This window comes from Ictidomys tridecemlineatus, chromosome 3 (genome assembly GCF_052094955.1).
Source record: "Ictidomys tridecemlineatus isolate mIctTri1 chromosome 3, mIctTri1.hap1, whole genome shotgun sequence".
In the NCBI taxonomy this organism is placed as follows: Eukaryota; Metazoa; Chordata; class Mammalia; order Rodentia; family Sciuridae; genus Ictidomys; species Ictidomys tridecemlineatus.
The window spans coordinates 30,538,217-30,553,036 of NC_135479.1; the positions used below are offsets into that span (position 1 = coordinate 30,538,217).

The 14,820-nt window shown below is 36.2% G+C and overlaps 1 protein-coding gene across 1 annotated transcript in view; it reads left to right on the forward strand.

Annotated features, from left to right (window-relative positions):
• The window catches only part of Ankfn1 (ankyrin repeat and fibronectin type III domain containing 1), a 383,862-nt gene that overhangs the window by 129,343 nt on the left and 239,699 nt on the right, over positions 1 to 14,820 (forward strand). Inside the window, exon 2 of the mRNA XM_040269006.2 lies at positions 1,945 to 1,985. The gene's annotated coding sequence lies outside the window, so the exon portion shown is untranslated. The remainder of the gene's footprint in view (positions 1 to 1,944; positions 1,986 to 14,820) is intronic.

The window sequence follows — 14,820 nt, forward strand, 5'->3', positions numbered from 1 at the left end:
TTGTCCAGTGAATCCACGATGTAACAATTTTCTTTGTTCATACTTTTATGGCTAAAGAACCCATTATCTGAAGCACTAGAAAAACTTTTCTCAGTAGGTGAAAGAATTATAAATTTGTTTCCTGGCAACACGTTCCTCAAAGGAGCTGAAAACTACACAATTTCAGTACACTTTTTTGTTTGGAATGGAAGGAGATGGGGAGAATGTATGTCAGGCTGTGATCAGAGCAGTGTTCAAAACTTCTTCCATTTTGTGATACATGACATCTTCTTGATTCACACCATGAGATCTATTTAAGAAATTTAGTCCAGTAAAAATGGATCAAGTGTCTACCTGTGTGAGACACAATTATCCCTATTCTTCATAGGCCCAGCCATTTAATAATTTAACAATTTGTCAATCTATGAACTCCACCCCCCATGGATACTAAATGAGGGATTAGGTGGTTTTCTATAACGTTCAGAGATTTTGCAACGTGGACGTTTATTGAATATACTCAGCAGCTGGAGGACTAAAGACTGGAAAAAAGCAATCTGGGATAGAAATTTGGGACAATGGTACAGCTTTGACTGCCACGAATGGAGACATATTGCCCAAGCAAGACTCTCTACATAGTTACCCTCCCAGCTCCCATTTCGTGGATTTGTTATATGTTCTTAACTTGGCTTTCCAACTTGTCCTTCTAATAATTATAACAACAGTAACAGCACTAAGTAGGATTTGTCAAGCATTGGTAACAACACTAAGTAGTAATTCTCACTCACCCATAGTGGATACTATAGTTTGGATCTGGAATCAAGCCTTTAACACCTGGGCCTCATTCTGGATCCAAACTATAGCATCTTCTATGGGCACTATTTTATGTAACTATTTGACATTGATTATTTTATTTAACCCTTATAATAATTCTTTGAGATAGTTGCTATTATTATTTCTATCCATCTCAGAACACTGAATATATTTTCCAAAGGCACAGTATTCCTAAAAATATAAATAAATAGAAATGGCAGAGTTTGGAAAAATATTTCTCAGTAAAGTGACTCATCTGACTTATCCTGATCCATGTGGGTGGCATGGCATGGCAAGATCTTTCTGTAGGTCTAAGGGCACCATGACTTGAGTGCTCATTTAAGAGATGACCTAGAACTACCCAAATCTCAGAATGATAAGGAGTTTCTTCCCTGCCATCCCCTAATAAACCTGCTACCTTCAAAAGCCCTCCTTTGGATATAACCACAGGAGATTAAAAAATGTATTTGGAAACAAGGTGAATTTTCTGGTGGGCCGCCACACTGAACAAATTGCCTCCACACTTGGCAAATTCCCTCCTAGCACAGGCACAGTCTAATTATTCCTCTCCTTTTATTGGCATCCTGAATAAAGAGAAAACTGGCGTTGATTTCTATCCACCCTTCAGCGTCCCCCACAAGAGCTTTCTATTTCTTGGAAAAGAAAACTGTCCACTTATCCCCATAAGCATGAATTGAGAAAATTATAATTTTTGGAGGACTTTCATTTAATGGAACAATGTGTCAGAACTGGGCCTACAAGAGCAAGGTACAATGTCAGTATGAACCTGAAGCAGGGAGAGGCTGAGTCTAAGCCATTGTACTCACAACCACTCCTTGTGTTTACTCTCTAGGATTAGACCTTGGAGACAAAGTGAGTGTCTAGTGGTATTGAAATTTTAGGACATTCAGGGACCACAGAATTGAGCATGTGATGAGATGTGCCAGTTGACTTAAATACTTTCCTTGTAGATGACAGCTCCCTGCACGCCCAAGAACAGTGTACCCCCAATAAGCGCATTTTCTTCTTTAGGCATCTCATTATTTTTCAGTCAGTAGCTGTACCTTCAAAGGCTAAGTAATGCTTTCTTTTTTTTCATTTTGAATGGATTACTGTATACTTTTTTTAACATACTTTTTTCTCTCTTTGTTTCAGAGGCTACCCTTTAAAGACAGGCATTTCACTTGCAGCAAAATGTAAGTACATTTCCTCCTTGAAATGTTATCTACTTCCCAGCTATAATTCCTAAAACCTCTTAATCTTTATGGCTCCTATCTCACATTGCTGCATTTTTAAGGTCTGGCTTAACAAATGCAGCCACAGTTTGAAGCTACCGTTTTACAGTACAGATTTGTATAACATCATGGAGCATTTTAGAAAACGTTTTGGAACCTGATTGTGGCCATGACAAACTGCATCTGAAAAGCTAGATAAAAGTAAGAAGGGAAAAAGTAGGCAACATTCATTTAGCTATTATGACCATGTGACACCAACATCTGAATATTCAGTGTCTCTCAAATGGATGACTAATTTATTCCTCTTCACCTAGGTGATCATCTTATGGTTGGTTGCAGGCTGTTTCTTGATGAATAGATCCTGGTAGCTACCTGAACAATTCCTTGCAGTGTCTACTGCATTATGGCCACTTCACACACCGGTGTTCTTTCTAGAATTAATGTCCTGTGGATTCTGCTTCTTTACTCTGACACTTCCAGCATTTATGCCCACATTACCATTACCCTCTATTCTAAAAGAACAGATAAAATTATGGTAGGTCTGAACAGGAAGTTCTGAGTATTGGAGAATTTTGCCTTTGGAATTAAGATGCAAATACATTGTTTTTCTTTTCTCTTTTTAATAAAATAAAGTTAAGAGTGACTTCAACCAAACATGTATGTATACACCCACATATGTGTGTATATACATACACATACAGGTATAGATGTGTATGTGTATGTATACCTATACACATATTTATGAATGTGTATATTTACAAAATTCCATAATAACAATATCCAAGTTCAAAAAGCAGGATATAGATTTAGATCAACATAAAGACCCTGACTATTCAAAAGTAGCTTAAAAGGTAACGAGTAATGAGTAAGCAAGAAATCAACAACCATCAGGTCAGGTAAAACCTGGGAAGCCACATCAACTCTCAGCTCCTGATTCATATGGAATTTCCAACAAGGGCTGCATCTCAGCAGCCACTAAAGCTTTTAACTAGACATTCTTAGAACCATCATAGTCCAAAGAGCTTGCTTGAATTATACATACTATATATGCTCTAACAGATTCTCTTTCAAATCATTCAGTCCCTGAGAAAATTACATGTTCAGCTGAACTGCAAGAAAAACTTAGTTTCTACTGATTTCCCAGGGTGATGTTTTTGTTTGCTCTCTAGAATAAATTGATCCCATTGCTATACACCAAATATTCAAACATCACCACAAGAGACATTCACTTTCAAAGTCATTTAAATTTAATGTCAAAGTATTATGCATTCACTGGAATTTTTAAAAATGTCAAGCTCTGTGTTATATTGCTTTGGTCTTTATTGCATTATCAAGACACCTGCATGTTATGAATATTTTAAGCAGATTTTACCAATAAAGTCGTGTTAGATTTTATAAGCAGTCCCTCTTTTCATGTGCTATCATGAGTATATTGCTTGTACAAATGTTAGCTTTTGACTACATTCTTTATTTTGAACATAAAGTGCTGTTCAGGGGAAACCACCTATGTTTATCTTCCTGTATGTTCATATTTAGTAGCTCTTTATCAGACTGTCACTGTCTATTTAAGTTCACCACTGTTTTAAATGATTTGATGTTAAATACTAAAATGCACTTGGTATATATTCATGGTGAAAATTAAGCGAAGGGTCAATTTACAACAGCATTTTAAGCCATTATATGTAAACATAAGTGCATGTTTATGATTATTACCCTAAGATCTCTTTGTCAAATTTTCAAAAAACACCCTTTACCTCCCAGATTGGGGGAAGCGGGAAGGTGCTGGCTGCTATTCCATCTTAGAAGGCTCAAATTGTGGTCACCTTAATTTCAGATTTCTTTTTTTTCTCAAAGACATGCCTGCACAGTGTACCGTAACCTATTTTATTAGTAGATACTCTGAGATGCAAACTTGCACTTGAATTTTACACCATACAAACAAAACAGTCTACTCAACTCCCCAAGCCATCTTTGAGCAACCCATGAAATCACAGAAATGCATTAAAATAACCAGGCAAGGGTGACTTGGGCTCCTTTGGGCCCTCATATTCATCATCCTCCCTGGATTTGGCTTTATATCCTAATAAGAACTGTACTATACAATCAAAACAAATGGAAAAAAAACCCAGTCAGCGTCCCTTGCAACAAGTCTTAGGTCTGCACTGAACGACAGAAGGGTTCCAAGTAAAGGTCCAGCAAATATGTATGGGACATGTAAGATGCCAACGCAGCTGAAGCAGATTGCTTAGCCAAGCCAGGACCATATGCCCCCACAGAGAAATAGGGCTGAGCCATGTGAGAAACCCGGGAGGGAAAATCAGGAGGCTTGTGGCTAAATCCAAGTTCACCCCCTCAGAAGTGGCTTGATTTTGAGAATGTTAGTTAGCACCCCAGTTTCTAAGATTATAACAGAGAGTGAGGGAGGGGGAAGGAAGTCAATTTTCCTGCCTCCTTTCATAGGATTATGTTGTATCTGAAAGTACATCATATCTGTAAGGGATCTTATTCGATTATTCGGAACTCTCTCTGTTTTGGTGGGAGTCCCTGGCACTGTGGTGACAAACTTTGGGCCTTAAAGTCAAAAACTACACAGTAGTAGAAAATAGAATCCTATTGGGCCAAATCAGTGTCCTGCAGAGGCTTGCACTACCTCGACCACACTTATTCTTGAGGTCAACTGCCTCTGGTGGAGGGGCATTGTCTTCTGGGTGGTATGGGTGAGAAAGTTGCCAAACAAACCTGAATTATCCAGAGGGCTGTAAAATGCGCAATTGCTTTTAAAGAGGCATGGTGATATTGTGTGTTCCTTTCGATTTTTGGCAGTAACGATTTTGTGCAATTTGTGGTTTTGCAATTTCTCTTTCCACAGACAACACCCTGGCTCTCGTTCAATGCCCCATTGGTGGGGTTGAGGTGGGGGAAGAGAGAGACTCCCTGGGGCTCTGTATGCTCCAGAAAAAGAAGGAAACGTTAATGAAATAAGTCAGAAGGAATGCTAGAGACCAGTGGAAGTTGGTTGGTTCATGGGGAAGAAACAACTTTTAATAAATTGCTTGGTGTGGTCAGGATTATATCTGAGGCTTTCATCAGCCGGGCCAATATCTGTTCCCCTAACTCTTCTTGCTTCTCTGCTGAGCTTTGTCTGGATTTCAAAGTCAATCTCTTCTCTTTGTTTTTCCTGTATTCAACAAGCCTAGAGCGGTTTCTTCCACTGGCTCCCGCCTGTCCCCCGCCCTTTCTGGTGAAATTTCCTTTATATATTCTGTCTCTAAGTGTCCACTTGCCAATTACACTTATTTGATTTATGTGAGTTAGCTCAAGATCCATGTGCCAGACCTTTTTTGACCTCATTCTGGTTGCCTTTTCTTGCCCTTCCTCAGGACTGCAGTGCCCGGTACAGAGGAGGTGGGAGCCACAGGCAATTCAGGGATGTAGCATTTATCTAGGCGAGTGACTTTTTTCTGTTTCTATTCATCACCTCTGGGAAGCTTTGCAGACTTTTGTTTGCTTTCTTATGGCTGCTAGGCACTGCGCTGAAGGATTTAAAGTTGCATCCAGGGTTAACCTCATATTCCTTCTCTGTTCACTTCTTTAAATCAAAACAGCTCCCTGTTCTCCCCAGAGAGGATTCCCAGGGCTTATGCCCACTCTTCACTGGTTTTCTATGCACACAGGCTGCGTATTTCTTCTCTTGTCATAACCCGTCACTGTTCCTTTTGCTTCTAAAAGGAATATAAAGATAATTGCTACTCGTGTGTTAATTACAATCTCTCAAATTCTGCATTGGGGAAAATATGATCGTGTGTGTGTGTGTGTGTGTGTGTGTGTACTAAAGATTTAGGGAACTGTTTTTGTTACAGAAACATAGGATTTTAATTTTGGAAGATGCTTTCAACATTATGTTGAAAATATAAGCCTCCCGCCTACCACCCTCTCCAGAGCCCTTCCCCTAGCTCACAGTCCATTTTTTAAATAGATCAGCATTCACTGTCTTTTGCTAACCTGAGTTAACCTCTCCATGACTTCGGGTCATTTTGCCTTTGGGAGCAGCTCAGAAGTATTGACTCCTTCTTCCACATGACAACCCTCCAAATATTTTGGAATCTGATCCCACCTACTCTCCTGAGTCTTCCTTGTCCAGGCTGAACGTCCTGATTCTTTCATTCATCCTTCACGTGACTGGTTAGATTTTCCTTTTCCGTGTATCCCAGGTGTCTTTTGCAGGGCTCCTCTTAAAATGTTATAGCTTTACCAAGAAAAGTTGCTGCTGGGCTGGCTGACCATTCCAGAACTCTACACAGGGAAAAGAGACTCTCTGAGTGTGTAATTTAAGTATAACCTAAAATACATCAAAAGTTTTAATAGCATTTTAGTCCTGAGGTTAATCCTAAAACCTCTAGAGAGGCTATATAAAAGCTGCTATGAAAGCAGATTTTTTTTCCCAGTCCTATACTTATGTAATTGGTTTTAAATAATATGTAAACATTTGCACGTATCCCTGTAACACTTATTAGTTTCAGAATATTCATAAAAATCATAAGGGGCTTTTTTAATTTACATTTTTAAAACCCTGTCCTACTCTGATTTAGATTTTAAGCATCTAGGTTTTAAGGTCTTTAAAGGTGGAACCATGTTTTATTCATCTTTGTCTCTCTTGAAATGTCTGTGACATTCTCCAAAGCAACTGGATGCTCAATAAATGCTTTTATTCAATCCATCGACAAAGTCAAACTTGGGCAGTTTTTGAGCATCTTGAGAGAGACTTGTCCTCAGGTGATATCAGTGCTCTTTAGAAACTAAAAGACTAATTTTACATTATCCTACCCATGCTTGGCAGTTTTGTACTTCAGACTTGACTGATGGTGTGACCTCAGGGGCTAGAGTGCTTTGCTAGTGCAAAATTACGTGCTTTGAAGCAAGTTGTACCACTTCTCTGGTTCTGTTCCTCATATGCAGAATTTGACAATAAATCATTTATGTATTTCTTCAGGTAAAGAATATAGAAAAACTACTGGTAATATATAAAAACAATAATTAATAGCAATAATGGTTGTGTTGTTGTTGCCTCTGTTGTTTTTCTCCAAATATAGGTATGCTGTGTAACCAGTCTACCCTAACAGGATGGAATGCAAGCTTGGCATAATTTGCTCCAAGTAAACTTATACTGAATGCAAATAATAATTTTATCATTAAATGCTAGCATGACTTGAACATAACTAAGTGCTTCATGGACCATCTAAGTTCAGATATGTGTTCCAAAGAAACACAAACATATAAAAAGATGAAAACAAAGTAAAGCTTTGCTAAAGCTCTTCAAGGGGAAAGTGTATTACACTCCACAGAAAAGTGTTCTAAAGATCTTCTATACCTAATTCCTCATGGGAACTACTCTAAACACACATACCCCATGCCCCTGGCCTTTACTACTGTATATAATACAATCCCACCTGAGCTGCTCTCTTCCTCATTTACTTCTTCTATCCTAACATGACCAAGGCTCCAGAATTACTAAATTACTAGTCTTTTGTTTTCTGTCTATAGCACACCCATATCCTATGTAATTTCAATGTAGCCTTTCCAGGCTGCTTCTAAAAAGTAGGTATCTATGTATATATGTGTCTGTGTGTGTGTGTGTGTGTGTGTGTGTGTGTGAGTGTGTGTTCTTACTGTAAAATTTACCGACATAATAAATACATAGCACACAATTTACAAATAATGTTAAAATATGTAATACTCTTTACTGTGATTTCTATAGAGCTTGCTGATTCTATAGAACATTTTCATAGATTCTATAGAATATCTTCATTGTTTTTTTGCTGAATTCTTATATCTGTAGTCAATACTTGTCTGTATCTAATGAATGACTATAGTTTCGACGTAAATGTAGTTGTTTATGTTAATGAATAAGAAATTGAAATGGCAAAGATATATGCCACAGATATGTTCTTCATCAAAAATATTAGCAACTTTTTTGTGAAACTGGGTATCATTTTTTAATGTAGTTGAATATTTACTCAAATTTCTAAGCTATTCATTATATGACAGCTATAGACATAACACTGCCTTTTGTTTAATCTGCCATATTAACATTTTATCCATCACTCTCTAAAATCCAGATAATCAAGCCCTGGTTTGTAGTATTTATCAATTTCTGTGGTGTAAATATTCCCCTCAGCCATTTCAAACCCCCAACATGTCACTGAAAGCAAAATGAGGAACATATATGGTAGCACATCTTTATGTATATCAACACACAGATAAAATGCATGCAAATAACTTCAAAAGCATAAGTGATAATAAAAGACAGCAAAATAATTAGGAAGTAATGACTTTGGGTTAATGTAAGTTATGTAACTATAAGTTTTATATAATTTAATTTTTAAGAATGTCTGTGTTTAGCAAATAACTTCCACATTCCAAAAAATTCTAACAATTGCCCCTTGTAAACTGGTACAAACCATTTCTAACACTTGTCCTTCCTCTTTAGACAGCAGTGGGGGTAGGAAGTGGGAAGAAGGGTTTGAAATGTGACTGGGAATATTTACAAGTTGATATTTTTCCCAACTTACAAGGTTTTTTTTTTTTTTTTAAATGATTCTGAGTTTTGCCAAAGATCAAAGATTATTTCCTGCTTCAGAACCCATTTCCTTCCTTCTTCCTCTTGAAAATGTTTTTATCTTTAGCACTGATTTTTGACTCAAAGATTCTATCATTCTATCTTTTCTAAATATTTTTTAGACTACAAGGATCAGAAGTTCAAGGGAGAAGGAAGAGAGAATTATCAGAATTTAGATATTTAATCAAATCCAACAAACAGGAGGCAAAGTTTCATTGGACTTTATATTACCTTGAACTGGAGAGAACCATAAAATATGGAGAGCTCTCAAATAAGCATCAGAGCTTCTTTCTTCCTTCAGGGTCCTTGAGGTTTTACCTGCCTCTGTTGACCAGTTCAATCTGTTTACTCCCTAGTTTGCACATGACCCAAAATGGCAGCCACAGGCATCAAAGTGTGAATGCTTTGATGCCAGTGTCACTTAGAAATTTCCCATGGATTCGAAACTCCAAGGAAAGATGTTTATAGGGTTCAGGTCTGTTTTTTTCCCCCGGAAGGCCACTGGCCAGTGTAAGGATGGAATTCCTCATATGAAACACCTCTGGTCCCATTAGCTATCACACCAGCAGGGCTGTGGAAGGCACAGGGTGGGATGAACATCAAGAACTACAGAAAGGTCAGTGCCCACATCAGAGCTATGAATAGACACAATGATGGGGCTACTAGTATAATAACTATAAAACTCTTCCATTAAATAGAGAAAGTGTCAAAAAAAAACAGAGGCCCAATGTTTTCTCTGATATGCTAACTCACAATAAGGGGGGTAGTAGGGAAGTTAGAATTATTTTGGATTAGACAAAGGGGAATGAAGGGAAGGGAGGGGGGATGGGAATAGGAAAGATAGTAAAATGAATAAGACATCACTATCCTATGTGCATATATGATTATATGACCAATGTAATTCTATATCATGTACAACCAAAAGAATGAGAAGTTATACTCCATGTATATATAATATATCAAAATACATTCTACTGTCATATATAACTACTAAGAATAAATAAATAGAAAGTATCATGAAATCTTTTATATATGGAGGAAAATACATAGTGAATACTCCTGTACTTCCCATCACATTTAACTAACTTTTAACAATTCAATATTTGGTATAGATTTTAAAGAAAAAATTATTATAAATACAATTCAATATTTATATTCCCCCCTTCTTGATCCTATTCTGTTTTATCATTCTCCAACAAACAACACAATTCTGTGTGTTAATCCATGTTTTTCTCTATCAATGAGTGATATCCACCTTGACTTCCTAGTAAGTTTTTATAAATGCCCTTGAATCACATGTGATATTCATTTTCTGTCAGTCAACATTACATTTCTGAGATTTACTCAGTTGGACATATGACTGGGGTTTGCTGCTTTGACCCTAGATAATATTCCATTGCATGACTATATTAATATTCATTGATTTATTCACTCTAATAGTGAAAATTCAGTTATTGTCAATTATTACTATAAAAATGCTGAAATGATTATCTTTATAGCCTTCTGTACTTGGGCAGAATTTTCTCCAGGTTAACTAGATATGAAATTGTTGGATTACAAGGTCTGTAACATATACATATTACTAGATATTGCCAAATTATTCTCCTAATTGTTGACCAATTTATATTCCCATGAACAGGCTATGTAAATTCCCATTTCCCCAAATCTCTACCAACAGAGTTTATTTTCAAACTTCAATTTTTTTATCTATATGATAAGGATAAGATGGTACCTTGTTTATCTAGTTTTCAATTCTTTCACTTTTATCAAAGATGAGCATTTTTCATGTCAGTTGTTTCTTCATTTTTTATGTGTTTTAACTGCCTATTCATCCTCTACTGTTTTTTATCAATTACTACTTTTTTTTATAGATTTGTACAAGTTAGCAACCTATTCTTGGCATTCATTTAATGTCTGTTATTTGCAAATGTCTTTCCAAGACCAGCCACTGGCTTATATTTTTACTTTCTGTACAGTAATTTTTATTAGAGACATATTTACATTTTGAGTTTTTCATTTGGGAATTGTTTTTTTTTATTCTCTACTTTGATGTTATAAAGATATTCTTCTGTACATGGTTTTAAAAGTTTTAAACTTTTGATTTCACATTTATGTTTCTTACCATATGGAATTTGCATTTTGTATGGGGTGAAGTAAAGAGCTAATTTTATGTTTCTCATGGAAAAATCTATTGAACCAGCATGATTTATTAAATAAAGATTCCATAGTTTTCCCTTGACTTCCTATGTTGTCTCCATCATGAACTTGCTTTCCATATATCAGAATCTGTTTCTGAGGAATCTGCTGGCCTATCCCTGATCCTAAGACATATTCTCTTAAATACTCTTGCTTTACTGTTAATATCTGAGAGAACAAGGCTCTATAGCTTGACCTTTTTCTTAAATATTTTTCATACACTCTGTACTTTCTCAATTGAATTTTTAGGTCTATTCCACAAAAATTTCCACAAAAAAATTTTAAGGTCAATTTCCACAAAAACCTCTATTATAATTTTGATACAATTGCATTGAAGGCATAGAATAATCATGAGATTTGACATTTTTGTTGCCAACCCATGAGTTTTTTATATTGTACAATAGGATTGATCAGTCTTTTTGTGAACCTCAAACATGTTTTATAATTTTCTCCATAAAATGTTTAGACATCTTTGAGTATATTTATTAGTATAGTTTATTGTTGTGTGAAATAATCTTATTCTATTTTATTTTCTAGATGGTTTTTGGTGTTGTCTAGAAATACAGTTGATTTTCATGTTTGACTTTTAATCCAGCAATCCCATTAATTTCTCAAAAAGGTTAATGATTTCTCTGTATATATTATTCGAGGATTCTCTACAAAGACAATCACATACTCTGCAAATAAGAATAATTTCATATCATCCTCTCTGCTTCTTGTGCCTCTGATTTTGTTTTTTACATTGTCTTTAGGCCTCTAATTCACACTGAATATCAGGATGATGACAATCATGCTTGACTTGCTTCTGACCTCAATAAGAATGTATTTAAAATTTTTCTGTTAAAAATAATGCTTACTTGTATGTTTTTGGTTAAATGACTTCTATTAAGTTAAGAATATCTTCCCATTCCTTGTTTACTAAGATTTATTTTTAAATCATGGTTACATGTTTAAATTTACCAAATATTTTCCTTCATCTATTAAGATGTTATAGTTTTGTTTCTTTGTTCTTATAATAGATTATACTCATGGACTTTCTGATGGTAGACTGAAAATCATTGCATTTCTGACATATATTCTACAGGCCAATGATTTTTTTTTAAATGTGATGCTTTACAATTTGCAAATATTTCATTCAATGTTTTTCATTTATGTTTATTTCTGAGAATTTCTATGATTTTTTCCTCTCTTTCTCTCTGGTCATTTTATTCTTCTTTTATTTACTTAGCATTGAATTTCTTTGTGATTTGGAATTTTGATATTTATCTTACCTTTTTGAGCCTTTCCTCTTTCTCTTTTTCTCTTTATCCCATCCTTCAACCTTCTCAGGTTTTGCTCTTGCCTCTACTGAACTCCCCATCTAAGATTTCCAGTTCAACCAGATCTTCAGAAGGGGTGTGTGTTCCTGCTCTGTGATCATGTTGAGGATAGGCAAGGTCCAAGCTGCCAAGCTAGTGATATAATGTCAACTTTAAATTTCTCTCTACCTAAATATTGTAAAACAAAGCCATCATTTCACAGCGTCCCAAAGCCACAGTCATAGCAATAGTGAGGACAACCTTTTCCTAATTCCTTTGACAAGCTGAGATCCACATGACCTCCTATTTCCAGCAACGGGCCCAGCTTTAGATTTCCACTTGATGCAAAATATGTTTCATCCCTAGTACACTCTGCCAGCTAAGTGCCTGGCTAGCCCTGATTCCAGGCTCACACCAGACATAAGCTCAGCTGGCCAAAGGTTTCATCTCCACCTCACTCACCCCTGACTTAACTCTTCTTTTTATTTTTGGCCTACAGGACAATTCGTTTTATTTGCAAGCATGGTGGCATCTTTCTAGTACTTAATTTACTCCATCGAGGTCCATGAACTTAACAAGATCTTCTGGGGGAAATGAATTGAGAATCATGTGATTTTTACTTAAAAACAGAAAAAAAATATTGCAAGGAAAGGAAACACTGATATAAACCTGGTATATGCTTTCTGACTGAAAAGCCTTGTGTTTTCCATTCTGCCTATATAAATCCTGATCATCTTTCAATGACTTCTCATTCTGATTCATTTTCATTCTTCCTTCAGTTTCATCTCCTGTGTGGAGATTGCCCTAATATTCAAGGCAATGTACTAACAGTGAGGATATGGCACTACAGAAGACAGGCACAGGCCTGTGTTCAGGGAACTTGTGTCTAGTGTGGAAAGAAGCAAGAAAGTACAGCATAATAATAATAATAATAATAATAATAATAATAATAATGGATTTTCTGATTTTACTTTCACACTTACAATTAAAGCAACCTATTTAACAACTATTAAATGACTAAATACTCATTTTTATTGTTATCTAAGTTTTGCACATGGATGACTCATGGTTTTCTCAGTTCTAAAAGATCCATGAAAATCACGCATGTATATTCCTCTTATTTATGTCCATGCTGTCAGAGATCACTGTGCTTACATGATTGAATTGTTTTGATCCTGCAGTTTCAAGGCACTAAAACATGCAAAGAGATTGTTTTAAGGCTAGCCACTTTTTCTTAATGTCAATTTAATGTTAATGGCTAAAGTAATTTTATTCTAGATTTGAGAAACATCTTGTATTTTCAAAGGGAGACAGAGAGAGGCCCAGTGCTACATAAAAGACAGTAAAGCTAACTATCCAGATCACGAATAGATGCCTGTTCAGAGACCCTCCGAGGAACTTCTAGCACATATCCAAATGTTTGGATCAAAGTAAAAGATAATAGAACATCAACCAAATGGCCCCAGCAAAAGAGACAGAAGATAACCAATGCAAAAATAGAGAGCATCTAGCATTCTTGTGCACTGCTGGTAAATGAGATGTTTGGTGCAACCAATTTGAAAAGCTGGCATTGATCCTAAGGATGAATGAATGCATACACTATAATATAGCAATCCCTTTCTGATGTATAAACCCAACAGAAATGCATAGGTAGATTCACACAGTGAAACGCCATACAGCAATGAGAATGTACACTTCAATTACATATAACTATATGCATGAACCTCATAAAGGATGTTGAATGAAAGGGGCTATTCAGTGGAAAGTGCTAATATAATTGATAATCATCATAAATTCATATCAGGAATCTTGCAACCAGATATGTTCCAAATTTGGTGGATGGAAACCTGTGGAACTTTTTTTCATTTTACCTTCAACCTGCAACCATGTCAACATAGGACAGCATACTTGAAAATGACCATCTCCCAAAGTGATTGGAAAGACTCTCAGACAGCAGAGATTCAAGGCCTAAGAGATCAATAAGATAGGACAGGAAATGAATGTCAGGTGTCCAGTAAATGAAGCCAAGTTCTTTGCCAGATAATTTGTGGCAATAGGAATGAAGCAAATAAAAAGCAAAGTTTGGGCAAGGAGGCTGGGGGCCCATAGGAAAACCCAAATCAATGGGAAGGGACCACATACTGAGTTCAGATTGCCATTTGAGCATTCAACCACTGAAAGTTATAAGATAGAGGATCTAAAGCCTGTGAGAAAAGCCACAGCAGTGGCAAAATAGGAACAACCCTGATCTGAGGTCAAGGCCACATATACCCTGGTATGGTTAGCAAAGATTAGAAGGTACTGTGTGATTTGGAAGCCAAAATTGGGAGTGGCTCACCTAAAACTCAATACAATAGATACATCCGAGACACTCTTGGATCAATAGACTAGAGTGAATATGGTTAAGGGATGAGAAGTCCATTCAGGAAAAATGTTAACAGGCTATATTAATTAAAATTATACACTTTAAAATCTGGAATTACAGATTTTAAGGCATGTTTGAAGATACAGTTTTTATTAAAATATAAAGCCTATATAGTTATCATGTTCTGTACTTCCGTCCTTTGGAGACATTACAAATTAGATGAAACTTCATTGTTGAGGACTGGAGACACCAGGTGGCCCCAGAGTTCAGCACAGACCACCATGTGGTGTAAGCAGGTGGAAGTGGGGTCATGAATGGAAA